The following is a 12,555-nucleotide window of genomic DNA, read 5'->3' on the forward strand; positions in this document are numbered from 1 at the left end:
CAGATTGGTGTAGTTTAGCAGATATTAATATATCTAAAAGCACACGAGGCAGGTTCTAAGGTCAGGGGTGAGCCTGGGAACTAGGAGCCATGCTTGCTGACCTCGTCTTCCTTCTCTGTCTTCCAAATCATCAATCTCTTCTCTACCAGGTTCTTCTCATCCACATTCGAATTCATTGTAGTGTCACATGACTTTTTAAGAAACCCGTCCTTAATCCCACTTTTCCATCTGCTTTCACGCCCTCCACCACAAAATTGTCTATAATGATATGTGACTTGCTGGAAAATGTTGAATGAATCATAATCCTTACTTCCTGATAGTGATTTCAATTTTCTTCCCCAGCCATCCCTGATCCAAACTGCCTTACCTTTTTCCACTTCCACAAACACCCACCCTAAGTACCGCATGTATCTCCTTGAATATGAATGCATCATTGCAATATATGTAAGATATTTCCTGGCATGTTTTCAAGAAAACAAAGTTGTTCCAAATGGTCATTTTGTTTCTTGACATTTTTTCTATTCAACACTGTTTTTAAAATCTATGTGGGATGCTATATGTGCCTTTAATGTGTGTTTCTAATGTCTTCTTGGAATTCCATAGCATTGCAAACTTTACTTCTCATCTCCTAGATTGCTCCTCTCTCTCCCATGCTGTAAACGCTGTGGTGAGTACCTTGGAAAATATCTCCTTAAGGTCATGAGAGAAAACATATTTAGAATGCGTATACTCAGGAGTGGATCTGTTATATGAAAGGTTACATGAATAAACAATTTTCACCAAATATGGTCTGATTGCTTTCCAGAAGGGCTGTGTTAATTCATTTACAAGAGGTTGTCTTTCTCTACATCGTCACCAACACTTGGTAATTTGGCTTTCTAATTTTTACCAATCTGATGGAATTAAAGTCATAACTTATTTTAATTTGCATATATTTGATTACTAGTGATATTAAATGTCTCTTCATATACTTGCTAGCTATTTGAATTTCGCTATGAATTGCCTTTTTATATCATTTATATATTTTCTATTGGGTTTCCTGTCTTTTTCCTGATTTATAGGAGTTTCCTTATATTTTTGAGATATTTATCTTTTGTCAATTTTAGACATCGTAAATTGTTCCCAGTCTGTGGTTTGTCTGTAAACTTTGTCTTTGGTGTCTTCTGTTGAACAAAGTGCCTTAATTCGGATGTATTAAGATCTTCCATTTATTGGCCATACATTTTTGCATATTTGAGGGTCTCAAAATGTTCTTCTCTATATTCTATTTGACCTTCTAGTTTCACATTTCACATTTAAGTTTCTAATCCATCTTGATACCCTTCTTGATACAAGGTTATAGATTTTTTTCTCTAATTGGTAAGCAAATTTTCCCTACTACCTTTTGTCAAACAGTCTATCATTTCGCCATTCAAAAATGGTGCCAGCATTATCCCATATCAAGTTTACATATGTAATATTTTCTGAGTTTTTTATTTTATACCATACCTCTGTTTATTACTATGACTTTGAAATATACAGTAAACAAGATCCTTCTTTTTGTTCTTCTTTGCCAAAACTACTCAAGCCTGCTTTACGTGTTACTTTTAAGTAAGCTTGACAAGGTCCTCAAAAAGTCTTCTGCAGAGTTGATTGCAATTGCATCAAATTTACAGATAAACTTGAGGAAAATAAATATCTTTATAGTGTCCCATACATTAACGAAATATATTCCTCCTCTTCATTAGCTCTTTTATGTCCTCCAACACAGATTTAAAATATATTCTATGCAGATCTTCTGGATTCTTGGTTAGGTTTATTCCTAGATACTTAAAATGTTGCCAGTGTAAATTTACATCAGTAGTCCCAAACCTTTCTTTGGGGATTCACCCCTGTGTATGTACCCACCTGCCAATTTGACACTTCCATTGTGGAAGTCTCTTGTTATCTAAAACTTCATGTGTACCAAACTGAGTATTTGATCTATACCCCAACACATAAAATATTTCATCCTTCAGTCTTCTCCATTTTAATGTTTGGCAGCACTTTCAGCTTCTTTCAGACATTTGATCATAAATGCCTTACTGATCTCCTACTTACACTATCTCTTCCTCCTCACCCTTCCATATAATCTATCATTAGGTTCATTTTAATGCCAAAATTATTTATAACAGTGGTCTTCTAAAAATTAGCATATAAATGCTGATTGAATAAATGGATGAATTGTAATCATTTCTTACTTTTGATTGTAGAGGTTGTGATCGGTTTTAGGTTGTGGCAGCAATATTTTTATTGCTTAAGGATGGAATAAAATGCTTTTGTCATAGTACAGTTGTTTTTCTAATAAGCTTGCCATCAAAAAAAAAAGTAATAGATATGGTAAGGGTAGTCTAGGACATACTGTAGTAGCAAATATCCCCAAATTCTCAGTGGCTTAAATTGAGGTTTATTTCTGACTAAGCAAAGTCTGCAGCACCTCTAGGCGATTCTCTAGGGCAGCTGTTCTCCACGCAGTTGTGTAGTGATACAGGCAAATGGAGTCTTCACCATCCTGCAACTGCATGTCAGGCACACCCAGGCTTCTTCATTGACATTGAAGGGGAAGAGAACGCCATAAGGTCTTTCATCAGCAATGAAAACCTTTGATGAAAGTGACTCATTTCCCTTCTGCTCATAAACTATTGTCCAGAGTTGTCACCTAACTACAAAGAGGCAGGGAGGTTTTAATCCCCTTTCCCCCCATGAAGAAGGGTGTATGGGCGAGCACAAGAAGCCTCTATCACACAATATGAATGAACAAGGAAGTTAAAGCACATTTCCTCATCTGTAACCTGCTGTCCTTCATGTTTCCTTCCTACATTAGCCTCTTGTGGTATATAAGTTTTGTTCTCTTGGGACCATGGATTTTAAGTTCTTCTGAGATACTGTGGTCAAGAGTTTGTTCACAATGGGTTTGAAGTTCATAATAGAAAGGAGAACTATCTAGGAGAAATAAAATGTGTCATCTATCTATATCTATATCATCAATACCTATATCATCAATATCATCTACACATCCCAATGCAAATGGTGTGGGAATCATGGCTACACTCATCTGACTGTGGTCATATTCAACCAAGTGAGTTGATTCTGAGAGCAGATGTTGAAGATGCAAATGTAACTCAGCAACTGCATGACTCCATCACTGACATAGATTGATCTTTTTCATTTCGGATCAGTTCCTTAACCTCTCTGTACATCAGTTCCTTTACTGCAAAGTATTAATAGAATAGTGCCTACCTCCTATGGATGTCAGAGGATTAAATAACATGATGCATGTGATGTGTTTGGCATGGTTGCTGCCACAAAGTGAGTGACGCTAGGTATTATGGGTTTCAAATTTCGTCATATAGTAAACATTTGGTTTTAACTTTTGGCATCAAACACATTGGGCATTAAATGATTAAGGAATTTTTTTTTGAAGCACAGAAATAAATTGTTTTTTAACCATGATTCTTCAAAGTTAAAAGGAGGAGAGAGCAAAAAGGGACTGAAATATTTTGATCACTAATGTCCACCTAAATAATCTCAGCTGTTGCTGAGACAGCATAAGGAAACAAATCTTCTGGTGGCCTGGATTCTGGCTACAGGATTTAGAAGTGACATTAATGCCTGGCCCCAGCTCTGTCCTTTCTTCCTTGAGGGGATTTACTAGACAATCTCTAGGAATCATTTTAGCCCTCAAATTCCAATATTTAATAGCTTTTCACAATGTGTGTGGTGGACAGATTTTCCCTAAGGCTAAAACCAAAATAAAACCATATTATTTCATGGAGATCTTTGTACTAGACCATGTGACCAGCAGGGCTAAGGTCACATCACACACAAAAATGGGAGACACAGTCCCTGCCCCCAAGAAGAATCCAGTACCAACTTGGTTAAATTCCTGGAATTGTTAGCATGTTATAAAAGTGAAGTGAAAATAAGGGTTAGTGTTACAAAATGTCTAGGAAATTTTGGAGGAGAGAGTTGACTTGCTAAGATTCTCATGATAATTAACTCAAATATCTGGAAGCAGACATCTCATGTCTTCTGTTTTAATCCTCATTTGTCCTACCTTGGATGCCCTCGATACTTCACATCACTTACCTGTGTGCTCACCTTCCTGACCCTTAAAATGATGCTGTCATGAACAAACGTCACCTCAAGACAACTCGGCCACAGCAAGGAAACGCTGCAGTCACATTGCATTTTCTCAGAAGGTCAGAATCCGTGAGAACATATGCGATATCAGTGCCTGCAATCACAAGGGTGTACGTCTAGCACATTCTTATTAAAAACACACCTGTAGAGATTTCGAAGAGGAAATAAAATACAGCTTTTAAGGCAAGATGTTCAGCAGTCTATGGTCATCTCTGTGTGATCAGCTGTCCTCCTGGACAGAGCCGGGCTGATAATGGGCCCTTTCGCAGCTCTCAACCATGAGTTACCACTTTTAAAAAATTGTTTTCAAATTATAATAATTCTGTCAATATTTTTATAGCCAGTTGCATTCACAATAACTTCTAAACTTTTTAATTGAAAGAACTCTTATCTCTGCAGGTTTGGCCTTTGAATATAAGTTGTGAACCACAAATGGCAGCAAAGGTCTTTTTTCAGCATTTTCCTTTTTTTTTTTTTTTTTTGCAGATTCTGTTTTACATTTATTATTGCAAAATCCAAAAGCCAAGGCCAAAGATTTTTAAAAAATGAAAAGAAAGAAAAACCTTAAAGTTAGCTTGCTTGTGTACATTAGATGTGGGTGTCCCTGCCTTCGATTTGTGACGAGCTGGATTGCTGAGACTTTCTAGATAGCCTTAACCTCGGTTCCTTGGGTTCCTTCTAATATTGACTCTGTGGCATGCCACTTACCATCCTGCTCTTCTGACTTCCTTCCTTTCCTCTTTCAACCTTTTAATCCACTGTCAGATTTATGTACTTATGAGGGGAAGTATAATGGGAGATAGACTTTGGGTTAAGAGATTCCTTTCAGGGTTGTGATTAGCCACCCTAAAAAAGTAAAAAAGTAAAATTAATTTTAATATATTCTATTTAATCCAGTATATCGAACATGTCATCAATTTAACATGTAATCAATATAAAATATTTATTAGATACTTAAAGCATTTTTGTTGGATGATGCCCTCAAAATCTGCTGTGCATTTTACATTGACAACACACCTCAAACCAGGCACTAAATTTTCATCAGGAATACTTGATCAGTATTAACAGGTCATAGATTTTACTGCTGAAAAAATAAACTCGCAAACCCAAGTTGTTCCAAACCTACCTACAGGTCTTCCAAAAACTGAGCCAACTGTCACTGTTTAGATCCAAATTTAAATTAATTAAAATTAAATGAAGTTAAAAATTCAGTTTCCTAGTCACACTAGCCACTTTGTAAGTGCCCTAGAGCCACATATCACTAGTGGTTACCATATTAGACAGTCCAGAGACCCTTTAATTTTCTCTGATCTCAAAAATGATATATAGCGCTGGACTTAGGAGCTAAAGAGAAATATGGGTGGCAAAATAATTTTAATATTTTGAAAGTTTGGGGGAAAATATGATCCACTGGGAAGGGGCTGACTTTTGTTTGTGTGGAAAAGAATGTGTAGTATAGGAATGATTAGTGGGGCCGTTCTCCAACTCAAACATCAGCCAGAGAATGACTACCCTTTAGATTTAATGGGGGAGATGGTTGAGCTGCAAGAAAGGATTTCTCTCTGTTCAGACGAGGAAGGCTTAAGAGCTCTGTGCCTGGAGCTTGTTAAAATTAGGGCACATGTGCATCTGTCTGGGATGATTTAGTTACTGGCCTTCCTGAAGAACAAGGGGGATTGAGCCACTGTTCCCTCAAGGTCTCTTCCTGCCCTGATTCGATGATTCTAGGAGAACCTGTGGGTAGAGACGCTCGTTGCCAGCAGTTTTTAAATGTTATTTTTGGAAGAACAATTAATCTTTTTGATTCCATGACTAACGCTATAGAGCTTTCTGGTTCTTTTTTCTTGCATGAGAATGTGCTGATAATTGAGCAGGTGCTTAGCTCTGAAAGTGGGAAAGTTCTGCACTGGTGGGAGGCGTCCTTTCCCTGGTCATCTTGTGGTCATAGTTAATGGGCATTAAGTCCCACATCCATCTTCGAGGAGCACACATACATCTCATGAAATGGGTGTACAGGAAACTGCAAGGACACATCCATGCCAAATTAAATGCAGAGGGTGGACCCATTTATCCCACTTGCAAATGATCTTGGGTTGCTTTCATTTTGGGCAGTGAGGCTGAATCATGGACAAAAAGAGCATCTTAGATCTGCTCCTGGGTTGCAGCATCTGCTTCTCCATAGCATCATTTCCAGTTTATCTCAGAAGACTCATCAATGTAGAGTACTTGTGGGCAGTCAATTCAGGAAAGAATGGTTCTGGAAACTGAAAAACATCCGGGCTGATATCATCAAAACCTTTTTTGGATATGATTTATTTAAGGTTTTTTCCCTGCACTGTATTATTTCTTAGCCCAGGGAAATCTGAATTCTTAAATTCTAGAATTGCTTTTGAAACATTAACAAAGTGGGCCCAGTGTTCTCAATGCCTGGTTGAGATTAGGCACGGGTTCCCTGGACCTGCCAGCTGTTAGGAAGCAGGGGTGACAATGACAGTTAAGGCTATGATAGTCTCAGGGGGTGAGAGTAGGTGGGAAACAAAGAGCAGAGAAGGAGCAGTCTAGGAGTCCTTCTGAGCTAAGGTCTCTTCACATGCACACATGAAACATGTACTCATTTCACTACTCTGTTTGGTGAGGATGGGGTACAGAAAGCTAGCCCTTGGAACCAAATTACTTGCTTCCCTGACCTGACACAGTGGCCACATCTCTCAGTATTCACAGATATCTTTGACAACTTATCTAAATGGATACAAAGTGTTAAGGTGGTTCCATGGGAAGGGAACAGCTCAGCAACCTTATGAGAGAGAGTAATTAAATGGCCCGCTAATATTCAGTGTTACCTACTAGAAATCAAGATGTTGAGGACTGGGAGATATTTTCCTGGTGCAGAAAAAAGGATGTGAAATAGAAGGGTTGGCACCATAGAGGCCTACAACATGGGACATAGGGGTTCCCCAAAATCCCACAGTGGGGGGCTCTGGGTTTACCTAAGACCACACAGGCACCAGAGCTCAGAATGTTGAAACAGAAGAAGGGGGCAAGGCACCAACAGCAAGTTCACTCTGCACTTCTGTGTACAGTCAGTTCTATTTGGGAGTGTGCTATGGAGCAAGGTGAGTTCTGACTGTGATGCCAATAGCACCAACTGGAGGCCAGGGCATTGCCAAGTCTCAGAGACAGGAAGATGAATTAGAAATCAGCTGACTTGTCCAGCATTATTATTTTACAGTCTTCAGCATATTAGCATAGCCACAAGGATTCAAGCTCTGTGGCTTTGGTCATTGTGGTAGGTTGAATGATGTCCCCCCAGTTTAACATGTTCTTCATTTTAATCCACATTCCTGTGGGTGTGAACCCATCAAATAAGACTCTTGGAAATATTATTTTTAGTTAAGGTGTGGCCAGCTGAAGCGTGTGGGGCTTTGATCTGGATTACTGGAGGCCTTATAAAGAGCAGAAACTGGAAGTCAAGGTCAGACAAGCCGGGGAGGAGCCTGGAAGCCAGAAGTCAAACAAACATCATGAGAACCGAAGAGAAAGGAGAACACATCGCCATGTGATGTGAGGCAGAAATATTAAGCCATGGAGCCCCAAGGATTCCCAGCAGCCTGCAACCAAGTGTGCAGCCTTTGGGGAGAAAGCTGATGCCTACGATTTTGGACTTCTTCTAGCCTCAAAACTATTGTGTGGTATTTGTCATTACAGCCTTGCCAATTCAAGACAGCCACCAGAGATGATTTAACCAGTCTTAAAATAGCTATAGTTACTTGCATATAATATTCTCTGTAACACAGAGTTGAAAATAAGGCTTTTTGTGTCAATGACATTGATAAACCTGCTCTTCTAGAATAGTGGCCATGCATGTATATGAAAAACAAAGAAAGATGAATAAAAAAATTACATTCATCAGACTAAGTACATCAAATAAAATATTCAGCTAGTGTATCTTGATCATGGAAAGATTTTGAGTCAATTAAGATTCAATGGTTGTTAAAAATAGCAAGCATGCTATATCTCTGATTTGTCTAAAGACTCACATTGTCATCTCCAAAGTTTTTCCACTACAGAGGTTTATGCTGTCATTTGATCTAATTATGAATTAGTGATTGGTTCATTTAGAGAATAACTCAACCAAGTGGCAGTGAATTGAAAAATGAGCATATTCTGAAGGGGCACATTGGCAGTGATAACTAATTCTGTATAGTGATGGGAATCAGCATAGGTCATTCGGAAAATAGCCCTGGACAGAACAAATTATTCACCTTCAGTCCACAGTGAGTGGTTTTCTGAGCTTTGCACTACTGACATCAATTAACCCTTGTGGCATTCTTCAATTATTGGAAAGCTCCAGGCAAACCCCCTCCTTCTAAGGTAGCTATCCACAACCTTTTGAGTTTGTTTTGCTTTCTTTGCAAAGATTTTAAACTGAACAGCTCAGATATTTCAATTTTGTATTCTTAAGAGCACTCTGTCCATCCCCCATGGAGCTCAGTTACTCTGTGTTCACTGCCGAGTGCCTCTTGACATTTAGTAAATGAATACAGGCCTCCAGAGAATCCTCGAGGTACTTGGGTTTAATAGCTGCACTAGTTTAGTGATGTATATGGTCATATTAAAGATGTATTAATTGCATATAAGGATTAATTTTGACTAAAGGGTCTATGAGAAAGAGCCCACACATAACTCTTTATTGCTCTGTCAACTCATCCTTTGCAAAGATTGGGGCTGGGGGTGGGGCGGGCAGGGAGAGAAGAGAGGGATCCAAAAGGGTAAGTAATTCCATATGAATTTCTTCAATTAGCAACAGCTTTATAATTCCTGCTGTGAGCCATCAACTATACTCAGATTAGCTTTAACGGGGAGCTGTGTACCAAGAATCCTACCAGAGAGCCTCCTAATGAGAGCTGATTACATTTTTCCAAATGCTAACTCAGGGAAGCATGCTCCAGTGAACTGTAACTTTTCTAAAAATTGATATTTCAAAAGAAACAAATATTGAGTAGCAGGAAGAGGAGGAAGAGGCAGTAGAAGAGACAACAGAGAAAGGGATAACATCAGAAGATGCTTCTGTTTCTCATAAACCAGCCAAGGCATTCCACGGGGCAAGCATCTCTTTCTCTTCTGTTCTGTACATGGTCTTTTAGCTCCTCTTTGGAATGGGATAGGGTCTGATGTTAATCGGAGGGGTTTACATCAAAAGTTTCTTTGGAAGAGTTTCTCCTGTATTGGGCCAAATAAATAATTGAAAATTAATTTTTTCTTTCTCTTTATTTTCCCAGCCCGTATTTTCTCTATTAAAAATTAATTACATTTGTTTCATCATTAAACTTGACCTGAACAAGTGGTTACAAGACTCTTTAAATACATCCCTCTGCTTAAGTTTGGTCAGCTCTTAATGTTTTCTTCATCGATTACTCATGGAAGGTGGTTTTCATATGGCAAATGGGTTCCTACTCCAGGTGTGTACAGAGCTACCCCCAGGATCTGGTGTGCCTCTGCACGACATATTTTGCAGTTCAAGAAAATGCAAGACATTATCAGGGATACATGTTTGCATTTACTCTATTATATAAAAATTAAACCTTCACAACCTTTAGTGCTTTAATGTCTATTAGTAATTAATTACATGTCACAAGTAATGGATATGTCACCACCCCCATGAATGCAAAAAAATAAGGTGAACAAAGCGGGTGCCACAACTGTGTGCTATTTGTGCTACATCCAAGGGAGAAGGCCACCCTTCAGAGAAGATCTCCTGATGGCCCAAGGAACTATACATATTGGATGTTGATTAGAGCTATTCTCTAACCTCTTAAAAATCAAATTGTAATTACCAGTCTTCTGTCTGTTTCTCAATAACAACCCCAATGATGTTTCTTCCTCTGTTTGCCAGGGCTGCAGAAGTAGACTTTACCAAAGCACTTATTATGTCATTTAGGTGTCAAGAAGAATGAATGAGCATGTTTTACTCTTGAGATGGGAGGAAAGAATGAGGATGGGTAATAGATGTAGATAGGTAGGAGGTGGGCTCAGGGGACTGCAGAACCTGAGCTGTTTATGGCTTCTGCTTTCTCTCTGAAGCAGGAAATGTGGTCCTGCCTTGAAATGGAAGGGAGAAGGAAGGGAGAGGCCATGGTACAGGGGGAGAGGGCAATGAATTTGTGCTGATAGAAGGGTGCCAGGCAGCCTTAGGCGTCCAAGGGTGAAGCGGAGATATCTGAAGGAAGAGAAAGGAGGCTTAAGAGGTATTTGGGGAATAATAGTCTGACAGCAGTGGACAGACAGCAGAACAGAAGATAGTATTGGGGGCTAGAGTTAGAGAGATCAAAAAGGAGGAGGTCACAATGGTCTGAGAATGAAATGAAAGAATTGTGTGCAATAGAGTTTGTACAAAATTGTGAGAGAAGAGTACAAGAATGCAAAAGATGAATCGGTTGCATCTGTGGCTACAATATATAGAGTGAGGGTCAAAGAGTCAGAGATGATCCTGCGATTGCTTAAGCTTCTAAAATGAGGGGTGCGTTCATCTCATTTGGTATGTTCGGCATTCAACATCATATCTAGACACTTAAAGACATATGCTAAACAAACTGAACTAAATGAATGTGTGGCATATGGATATAATGAGGGTCTGTTGAAAAATCATGATAAAATTATGAGTTTTTCCTTTCACTTCTCTGTTTCCACTTTTTTTTTAAGTAAGCAGTGACAGCCCTTCAATATTTTTTTTGTTCTAGTTCATGGGAGAACATTCTTCATCGATAAAAATAGAAAGTTTTTCTAAAACACTATTATTCACACTTGAAATGAGATTAAGAAAAATACCAAAGTTCTATATTAAATTATAATATTTTTATTGGTGAAGTTGTGAGGGGACTAATGGAGTTTATGGAGATAGAAACTCCCTTATCCCTATTCTACAGTTAATAATATGCATAATTTCTTTTCTCATTAAAAAATATGCAATAAAACATCATTAAACATGATATGAGAGCAAGGTACTTTTTGTGAGGACAATGATGGGTTTTATTTTAGTTTGAGTTGCTTGTAGGTCATTCAACTGGAAAAGTCCAGAACGTAGTTTAAAAAGCAAGATGGGGGCTTCAGATTGCAGTCAAGGCTGGTGATTTATTTATTCACTTATTTTGTTTTCTTTTGTTTTTATTCACTCATTTATTTTTACACATCACTTCATTCCAAAAGGGATTTGAGGCAGCTCATAGAAACACTAAGACTACTACTAGATGAATAAATTAATTGGAAGATTTGGTCAGAAAGAGGGTAAAAATAGGACAAGAAAATAATGCCAGGCACAAATTTATTGTGCTAGTAGGTTTTGCACTGTTGCTAAAGGTGGGTCACACTTTTGGTTGTGTGGTCACATCTTCCAGTGGTCAAAACAAAGAGGAAAACACTGAGGTTATAACATGTACAGAGTATGCAGGATGAAGTAAAACACATGTCAAGAAGTACAGCTTTTCTACAGGCTCACAAAGGAATCTGTCCCACAGATCTACAAAGGAGCCACTATATGATGCAATGGACAGCAATTACAATATCATTCTTCCCTGTAATAAATACAGTGGAGAATTTCATTAAACTTTTTTTATAATGTTCTTTATTGCATGCATTTGACCAAATACATTTGACCAAATAGCACCTTATAGTTTGAATTTGCCTTTTTTAATGAAATTTTTTTAATTATTCTGGTCTCATAAATTAACCTTTAGGATTTTTGAAGGTTCTAAGTATTTTACTTTTTGTAAAAGAAGAACATTTTAGTTTTGATTTTTATATAGAAGAGTATCTTTCCTTTTTTAACATAGATATTAGTATTTGTAATATAAGTGACTATTATGTTGCCCAGTATGTCTGCTTAATTGTATAAGCCAACTGATATTTGGCACTCATTGCAGCACACTCTGTGCAATTGCAAATCCCACAATGGTTGGTGTTGTTAGTTCATCCTATAATAATAATAGTTATTTCAAAGACCATAGTTCATAAAATTACATATATTCACAGAATGTTTATTCATGTCTAAATTATAACTCTTGTATTCTGCTTAATGAATGTCTTTATGACATTATACACTACTTATATGAAAATAATATAAATACATGAATTATTTAAAACAATCAAAGACTTTCTTTAACATGAAAAATTGCATATTTGTAAGAAATAATTCATTTACTATCCATATATATATATATATATATATATATATATATATAATTTTCACTATATTGTGAGTATTCAATAGTTTCATGATATAGTAAATAAAATTCCCTGTTGATTATGAAGTTGACCCATTAGGTAATTTCCTGCTGTAATAATACTGAAACTTCCATAAAAGGAAGCAGGAATATCTACACCATGGCAACACTTGGAATG

General features: G+C 37.6%; 1 protein-coding gene across 1 annotated transcript in view; it reads left to right on the forward strand.

Annotated features, from left to right (window-relative positions):
- Nucleotides 1–12,555, forward strand: part of NKAIN3 (sodium/potassium transporting ATPase interacting 3) — a 660,746-nt gene that overhangs the window by 276,396 nt on the left and 371,795 nt on the right. The window lies entirely within an intron of this gene.

This window comes from Choloepus didactylus, chromosome 14 (genome assembly GCF_015220235.1).
Source record: "Choloepus didactylus isolate mChoDid1 chromosome 14, mChoDid1.pri, whole genome shotgun sequence".
NCBI classification, from domain to species: Eukaryota; Metazoa; Chordata; class Mammalia; order Pilosa; family Megalonychidae; genus Choloepus; species Choloepus didactylus.